Source organism: Saccostrea cucullata, unplaced genomic scaffold (assembly GCF_032062105.1).
Source record: "Saccostrea cucullata isolate Sc308-1 unplaced genomic scaffold, CSIRO_AGI_Scuc_v1 ctg439, whole genome shotgun sequence".
NCBI classification, from domain to species: domain Eukaryota; kingdom Metazoa; phylum Mollusca; class Bivalvia; order Ostreida; family Ostreidae; genus Saccostrea; species Saccostrea cuccullata.
In genome coordinates this window covers 292,501-302,228 of record NW_026928938.1, presented here as the reverse complement: position 1 = coordinate 302,228, position 9,728 = coordinate 292,501, and positions in this window count along the sequence as shown.

The window sequence follows — 9,728 nt, the reverse complement described above, 5'->3', positions numbered from 1 at the left end:
TTGGAATATCTCATTGTTATCTAAAGTGAATTATCATCAAAGAATATTATGGCTTGTCTTTGAATTACTTTTTTGAGTTGTATGTGTTGTTTATAGGAACGAGTTTGCCTAGCTGATAGTTGGTTCTTGTGTCTGCTTCTTGAAAGTGTAAAATAAGTCAGATGCTAATTCATTAAGATGGGTTTTGTGATTGGAAGCTCTGGGCTCTTTTGACAACTTTCCTACCATAGAGGAGTATTTGGTTCATAAAATTAAAAATTGCAAATAATTCTTTCTGTAGATGGAAGATAAAAACAGTAAACTATGAGTTTTTAAGGTATAACTGCTGTATTATCAGCTAAAAGGCTATAAAAAGTCTATAAATCTATAAATCTATAAAAGCTACATTGCCTTAATTCAACATGTTCCTTAGCAGTTGATTTTCTATGTAATGGTTTGGTTTGCAATTGAACTCAGGAGTCAAATCTGTAAAGAGTCTCAAACAATGCACGACCAGGTGTGACCACTTGACAGGCAAATTTTGAACATTTATCCTGGACTATCCCTCTCAACATTTGTCTAATATTAATGAGTTTGTTCTCATGTCTTAGATAATCTACTTCCTATAGGAATAGAATCTACCTCAAGTCCATATATAGTCAAACAAGTTATTGAGAGGACAGTTTTTGTTTCTTTAGAGGAAAATCATACTCTCAAACGTAAACGTTTGAAGTTTCTAACATCAGAGAGACATTTTGAGATATTGGCCTGATTTTTATTCCAACATAAACCATTACGTTTAAAACTTAAGCAAAACTGACAAGATGAACTAGCACCCATTGGTTAACATTTATCAAATAATATTGATTGTTCCAATGATAATCTGAAGGTGCTTTGGGATATTTCTAAAATCATCTCCTATGTCTAGCTTAGCCATAAGTGCCTCTCAGATATTTCTTGATTATCTGTAATACATTTTCATTAACGTCACATTGCACAACTTATTTTTCACAAAATGTCTTCATTTACTGATAATACATTATATCGCCAAATTATCTATATATATTTATATGTATATGTATGTTTTTGAGAATGAAATGATTTAAAAATCAAAATATAATAGCACTTTTAATAGTGTTCACCAAATGACATGGTAAATCTGCACATACATGCACTTGCAAGAATACGAATTGAGTAAAATGACAAATATATTTAATCATGTTAATATAGCCAATTTTCAATTATTTATGATGAATTGCTTTTAAAATGGATGCATTAAAAGTGTAAACATTTTGACATGGTCATTATGTATGTGCATGTATTTGCGTGTGTGTAAACCCTAAAATGACTAATATGCTAGATTGCCTTATTTTATGAAGCTTGCCGGGAATAAGACACCAGGAAGGACATAAGGAACTTAGGGAAGCATTTAGTGAACATCTGCAATGGTTCCCATTACAATTAAACTAATTGACTGAGGATTTAATGATTAACATTATTTTCTATCTGAATTGAAATATTTTTCTCTTTGAAATTTAGAAGTAACTTTTGAGGTCAATGAAATGGTCATTAAAGATTTTATTTATTTTTTTATTTATTTATTTTTTTGTTTACTGATAATGGGACAGAATCTAGTTGTTACTGTTAAATGTATCTGCCACCGAAACACCTGAAAAACAATGCAACTGTTATAAGGAAAAACAATGCAACTGTTATAAAGGTGTTTACCAAATAGGAACTATTCAAATCAGTAGAAGATGTAATAGAAGTCTGCGGTGCAGTGGTGCAGCCTTTGAAGCAATCTTGTTTGTAGAAGCATTGCTGGGAGTCAAGGCTGTTGCTGTTGTCTAAGATTTGCTGCTGCCAGCTGATTTTTTGGAGCAGCCACTTGAGTCAATGATCAATTGGAATCCACCGAATTGCCCAAACTGAATCCATAGAGAGCAATTGAGCCGGTTGAATGCGTAACTCTATCTTTTTGGGAGGCTTCGGACCCATCACATTTTCCTCTTTTTTGGTGGCATTTTATTCTACAATAAGTCTAAGCAGTTGTAATTGCCATAGGTGATAATATAATAGAATTAATAATTTCCTTTGCCACCAAGCTATAAACACATGGTAGATAGGAGCAAACATGCTTACATTTTTCATCTTTATCATTTGTTATTGAACTCTTCACAATGCATGTTGCCAATCTATTATCATATACAAGTGTCGGCTCAGGTTAAAATAGGTCAGTTCATCATAGTCATCATAAAATTCAACAATTGTGACATAAAAGTGATAGGCAACCCATTCTTTTTATAATTAAATAAAAAGATCTTCCAACCTTCATTAGATACATGGAAGATTAAGAAAAACAAACTGGAGCCTTCACATAGTCACATGCAAAAAGACATTGATAGGCAAACCACTTATAAATAAATAAACAGATCCTCCCAACCTACATTAGATATTGGGAAGATTAAGAAAAACAAATACCTTTTTTGAAATAAAGAAACAGATCGTCCCAACCTTCATCAGATATTGGGCGATTAAGAAAAACAAACGGTAGCCTACACATAATATGATGGAGTCAATTGACGATTCCCATAATCATATTGGAATCAATTGACGATTCCCAACATCAATTGGAATCAATTTACGATTCCCAAATTGACCAGTACTGACACTGACAAAAACAGCTGGAGCCTTCACATACAAAAAACATTGATAGGCAACCATTTTTTAATAAATAAACAAATCGTCCCAACCTTCATTGGATATTGGGAAGATTAAGAAAAACAAATTGGAGCCTTCATATAATATGATGGAATCCATTGGCGATTCCCAAAATTTTGACCAGTGCTGACATTGACAGCAAATTATGAATTCATGTAACATAATGTGCAGAGACATGTCGAGGTTTACGTTGAAATTAAATAAGCACTAATATAATGTCATATTTTTGTGTAACATGTGACATGACATATTGCGGCATTAGCCAGAATCTTTATCACATGCATTCAGTGTTTTCCCTAAGAGCCGGCAATCAGGTAAATTGACCGCTTTAAATGACAAAATTGTCGCTTTAGAATAACAATTTGTTGTAAGATCCACAGAGATTTTGTGATCTCTAACCCTTTACTTTGAAATAAACGGAAAACACTGATGCATAACAATCTATCATCATATGTGCAATGTACTACTTATCATTATTCCCCCATCCAATCAGATGGGAGGCATGGAGGGCAGCACTTTTTATGCTCTGAAGGTACTTCTTCATGAACCGGTGGTCGCAGCTGCTGTCTTCAGGTGAACCCCATCACTTGCCAAGTATTTCATGTCTGGGTTCCAGAAACTGCAGTGGTGCCAAATTTAATTATTGTTGGTGAACTGGTGATATTGATGGTGTAAAAGTTTATTATTGTCAATCACTGTCGCCTACTTGGATGGATGTCTGCTGACCAACTTGAAAGTCGAGTAATTCTTTTGAGCTGGCTAGCTCGCGGGTCTTGAGACCGCCCCTGGCTCATATTAACAATTTAAATGTATGTTTCAGTAGCCGTGAATTATCGAAATCTGGTTCATTCAGTTAAAAAACACAAAGCAACTCTTCAAAGAAGGATTGACCTATCTGCACTACAGTGCGCGGTTTGGGATATCAGGTCTTTACCTCCATGCCGAAATCGATTAAGACAATTGCACAATCCATCAAACTGTTTAAACTGATAACGCATCTGAGGTGGTGTCACAGGAGTAGAAAATATAGCTTAAAATCAGAGAAATTTGAATTTCTCTCTAAATTGATTCCAACCTCATGTTTGCGTAAAATCAAATTAATTGAGCACTCGATCCCGATCAAGGCGAACCCGATCCAAACATGAGTTCGATCCCGATCCAGTCGACCCCACTCTTTTTACATTAAAAATCAATAACAACTGGAATTTTAATCTAAATTTGTCAAAAACAATGTAAAAAAGATTGTATATAAATCATTTTATGAGACATAAAATTGTATTTATTAATACAGAAGCGTTTTTTTTGTAAATGTAATATGACTGTTACGTGAATGATCATGTTAACAGTCTTTTTGCCTTTATCTAAATTTTACACCTACTTGGTAAACAAACGACTGACCACGTAGGCACCCCCCACCCTCAATAACCAAAAATCAATCTGGAACTATAAGAAAAAAGTGTCAATATGAAAAAAAAACTTTAAAAAGTAGTATCTACAATTATTTGTCAAATTTAATAATTATGGATGTAGTTTTCTACCTTCGCTTATTTTTTCGGATTTTTTTCAATTAGGGGAGCGGACGTTCAAAGAAACATTAAGATGTCTAAAATCAAAGGGAATAAAGCTATCATATTTTATATCCTCTTCCTCCTATCAGGGATTTTGAGTGGGTTTCTCATGAATATTTAAAATGCATTTAAATGGGTACAGAGTTGGGAAGTATTTTCGCCAAAAGTCTTCAAACATGTAGTTTAATTAATAATCACACAAATAAGATTCCGTTCTCTAGGACTATATTGTTTATTTATGTAATGCTACATTTGAAAGTATTCGTCTACTTTAATTAAGTATAAATTATGATATTGAGAACTTTACTTGTTTGCATTGATCTTTTTGTCTTTAGAAGTTTCATTACTGATTTATTAAGCATACATACATAGACTTTTATGTAGTTGTTGTTTGTTTGTTTTTTTTCCTGGCCAACACAAAGTTTATTAACGAATTTATTTCCTTAAAAGTTCTATATGATGTAAAAACCAAAACACAGTTACAATTTGATATACTGTAGTCAGGGACAAAAAATAATGATTGTTTTTTACTTAGCTTTTATTTTGATTTTAATCTTCAACAGAGGCCTCAATAGGCACAGAATTGAGACATTTTTACAAATTTCTCAACTCTGTCGGAATTTCGTAAAATTTGAGACAGTTTTCGTTTCGAAAAACATCTGATATAAGTTAAGTGTATGATATACGTATGATATATGCATATACATTTGACAGATAGGCAAGCTTGTGCTCTTTGTTTTCTTAAACACATTCATAAAAATGAGAAAATCGGAAATTTAAGCACACTGTGTATCAAATAACTAAAAACCAATACTATTTTTTATAATGGATGGCAACACGTTTTAATTGAAGAATTATTGTAATATTCTAAAAAACGACGCAAAATAGTGGACGACATGGGGTCTAAGCATATTTTATCTTTTGCCAGTATCGCTTGTCGTATGCTTTTGAAAGTCAGGTATAATTGATTTAATAATTATGATATTGTTGTAAGAAGTTCCCGAAAATGAAAAGAAGAAAAAGAAATTGTCTCTGTCTTTATATATAGAACTTAATTTGACTAAGTTCATCTAATATCCCTACAACGCGAGCCACATCTGACTGCAATACCAAGTCCGCAGATCCTGAGGAGATTCCCTGGGAAATAACCCATGGCGGATTACCTGCATCCGGGAGAGGCTCCTCCCGATAGTTGTATGCAATGCACTCTCAAACAACCCAACCAGTAAGTTGGTTGGGTGCTGGTCCTCACTCACCAGATCTCCCAAGTTGTTCTGTCCTCGGCGTCCAGGCATACTCTTAGGGTACCGCAGGCTGTCTATAACTTGTAACAAAAGAACCTGGGAACTTACTGACAAGGAAGGCCGCGACGCTCCTCCACTGGTTCCTTCCTCGTTAAGAGATACCACAACTGAAGGCGGCGGTGGACTCTCTGCTACAACTGTGGTAGTCACTAGACTCTCCTCCGAACTCGGGAGACTATCCGGCACTGACTCTTCCTCACTTACAACTGAGTCCGGGAGCAACTCTTCCTCTCAAGACTCTCCACTATCCCCAGATGAAGTGAAAACCTGGCCATCATCTATCTAACACTCGAAGAGAAACCCCACTCAATCTTACCCATCCGCTTAGCGGCCCACAAACGGAGCTGCTCAAACACTGCGGGGTCACTGACGCCCGCAGGAGACACCCTGAGAAAGTCCAAAAATACCTTTGGGTCATCCCGCCCCTGGTGTGGTGCTCCCAGATATGAGTCAACATAGGGGTCGCTCCAGAAAACTTCAAACTACATGAACCGCACAACTGCGGGTACCCCTCGATCTTAAGTGACGGGCTCCTGTCACCTCTGCACCTTTGGGAATCAACCTTAGTCTAGCGTGGCTGAACATCAACACCGCACTTCTGACTCCCAGGGGTCGGGGTGCGCTGACTGTCTGTGGTCCGGCTTCCCCATACGAAACTCGGCTATTTCCGCCCAGGAGGACTCAGGCTGAATGGGCACTCTCCGTCCATGGGGCGGTAAAATAAATGGCACATTCGGGAACCTGGTAATAATGAGGTACTGACTTAGCATAATCCTCACTAATGCCCACACGCTCTGGATGAAACCATTCTCGGCAGCTGTCACACTGCACCATTATCCCTTTAGGATTCGACTGTTAACAAACACAATATTGTCTGGTCTTAGTTCCCTTAGAGGTTCTAGGTCGTTTGGGCGACTTTGGGCTTTACTGACAGCTCTAATCTTTTCCTCACCCGTTTACATGTTCCCATATAAGAACTTACTGATTCCTCTTGGTTGGGGTTAACTTTCGACTGACCCCCACCCCTGGGCTCTCAGGACTTATTCCTGAGTCCACGGTCCCCAGCGGCGTAGCCACGTTGTATACAAGAGAACTATCCCCATCTCGTTCTACTGACTGTCCTGGCAACTGATCTGATAGTTAACTAACCATTTAGGAAGTTGCATTACCTTGACTTCGCGCCGAGATTTAACAATAAATATTGTGTCGGATTTGGCTTCTATAATCTTCCCAGGACCCCTCCAGACAGATTCAACTTTTTCTTCCGCATTGCGGCATCAATATACCAAATGTCAGATCTTGAACTTGCGGGCGCGGGTCTTAATGTCATGCGAGCTTTTCATTGCCTTTTGTGAAACCTTAAGTTTTTTACGGGCAATGTCATGTGCGCTCTGAACATCTAGATCTTGTAAATACCGGTCAACCTCACCCTCCTCCCTATTTTTAAAAGACGTGGAAGGCGATGGAGCGTATATAAAGGTTGCTGGAATATTCACTTCACGACCCAGCATTAGACGATTTGGGGTGTAACCGGTATGGCGATTGACTGCCGACCGCAATGCTCCAGCCAACGGGCCTAGGTATTTATCATATGACTTGGGTTGGCCATCGACGTAACAGCAGACTGCGTCCATTAGAGTGCCGTTGTAGTGCTCTACCTGGCCATTCCCTGAAGGACTGTATGGTGCTGTGACTGTTGACTTTTTTACTTACTGACAACATGGCCGATTTCTGCCGGTGTTATGCTGTACCTGCTTTTAAAATTGCACATGTAGATTTTTCATTACGTATTTGCTAAACTGTTGAAAAATAAAGACAATATCATAACGTTTAATATTTATTTTCATGATCATGATCTATTGAAAGAACTTTACACCCAATTTTTTTACTGAAGGCTTTAGCATTACACTTGTTTGCTGAAGGATTTAATTTTACACCTGACATGTTTTCTAAAGGCTTTAGCCTAATTCCTGACTTGTTTACTGAGGGATTTAGCATTACACCCAACTTGTTTACTGAGGGATTTAGCATTACACCCAACTTGTTTACTGAAGGCTTTAGCATTACACCTGACTTGTTTACTGAAAGCTTTAAACTTACACTTGACTTTTTATCTGAAGGCTTTAAATTAACACCTGACTTGTTTATTGAAAGCTTTAACTTTACACCTGACCTGTTTATTGAAGGTTATAACTTTACACCTGACTTGTTTACTGAAAGCTTTAAGATTACACCTGACTTGTTTACTGAAGGCTTTAGCATTACACCTGACTTGTTTACTGAAAGCTTTAACATTACACCTGACTTGTTTACTGAAAGCTTTAAGATTACATCTGACTTGTTTACTGAAAGCTTTAAGATTACACCTGACTTGTTATTTGAAAGCATTAACATTACACCTGACTTGTTTACTGAAGGTTTAACATTACACCTGAATTGTTTACTTAAGGCTTTAACTTAACACCTGACTTGTTTACTGAAGGCTTGAACATTACATCTGACTTTTTACTGAAGGTTTTAAATTTACACCTGACCTGTTTACTGAAGGTTATAACTTTACACCTGACTTGTTTACTGAAAGCTTTAACATTACACCTGACTTGTTTACTGAAAGCTTTAACATTACACCTGACTTGTTTACTTAAGGCTTTAACTTTACACCTGACTTGTTTACTGAAGGCTTTAAGATAACACCTGACTTGTTTACTGAAGGCTTTAACTTAACACCTGACTTGTTTACTGAAGGCTTTAACATTACACCTGACTTGTTTACTGAGGGCTTTAAGATAACACATGACTTGTTTACTGAAGGCTTTAGCATTATAACTGACTTGTTTACTGAAGGCTTTAAGATTACACTTGACTTGTTTACTGAAGGCTTTAGCATTATAACTGACTTGTTTACTGAAGGCTTTAAGATCGACTGTTCTTCCAAGTTTCTAAGACGAGGCTAGCTAGTGGAAATACGTTGTTTAATTAATTAATTCAGTAGCTCGCTTTAGATGAAGATTTCGTAAATTTTATGTTTGATACAAGGATGCTTTCATAAATTATAATCCTTGATTAAGTCCAATCTTGACTGACATTTATGAACAAGAAGGATACGGAGATAACGAACAGAATTCAATCTCAAAGTCCATAAAACAATACGAAACAGGAGCAGAGCAAATAAGGACCTCCGAAACATCAGAGGTGGGATCAGGTGCCATGGAGGAGTGAGCATGCCCTGCTGACCGGTCACACCCGCCGTGTGCTTATTGTCATGATCAGGAATAACGTGAAAATCCGTCATCAATTCAGTGTATAAATATGAACTAACAATTTTTATAAAAAACGTCAATTGTTAAAAAATTAGGATTATATCATACTGAATTGTCTATGAGTTTTTTTTCCGGTTTACTTAATCTTGACAAGGAACACACGGTGGGAGTGCCGTTGCCAAAAAAAAAAAATGATGTCATGCTTTTATGTACGCATACATACATACAAGCGTACTTGGTACAAATTGTAAGACATATTGTCTTACAATTTGTACCAAGTATGCTTGTTTCTATGTGCAGGTTAAGTATTATTTCTACAAGCCCAATGACTATCGTGTCCGACTTTTTAAGTTAAAATAAGTGTAAAAATGAGTGTTCCATTTATGCGCAATCAAAGCTATTCACCATTTCCGTTTAAACTTTACTTCATTTAAATAAGGCATCATATATACACAGTAGATAATACACACAGGATTCAGAAACAAGTTGTAACTACTTATATTACTCCGATTCTAAAACAATTTTACCAATTTGGGTCTCATTTAAACAACGTATACGGATTCCTTATTGTGAACATCTATCCTAAGTACTTTAAGCGCTTAAAAACATTCTTAAAGAATTAAATAATTGTATTTTACAAGTCTAAGATTAAAAAGTTAATAAACCAATGATGATGTATTGTGTTACATTTAGAGGCTAATATAATTATAAAAGTTGAAATTAATCAATGAATAATGTCTTAGAGTCAGATAATTGTCACTTTGAATTTTATTTCGAATTTGCTGATTTCTATTTTCATTCAGACGGGGGTGATGAGGGAAAATATATATTAAAATTCCATATTTTAAAGATTAGATAATGAAAAGAAAAACACTGTACAACATAAAGACATAATA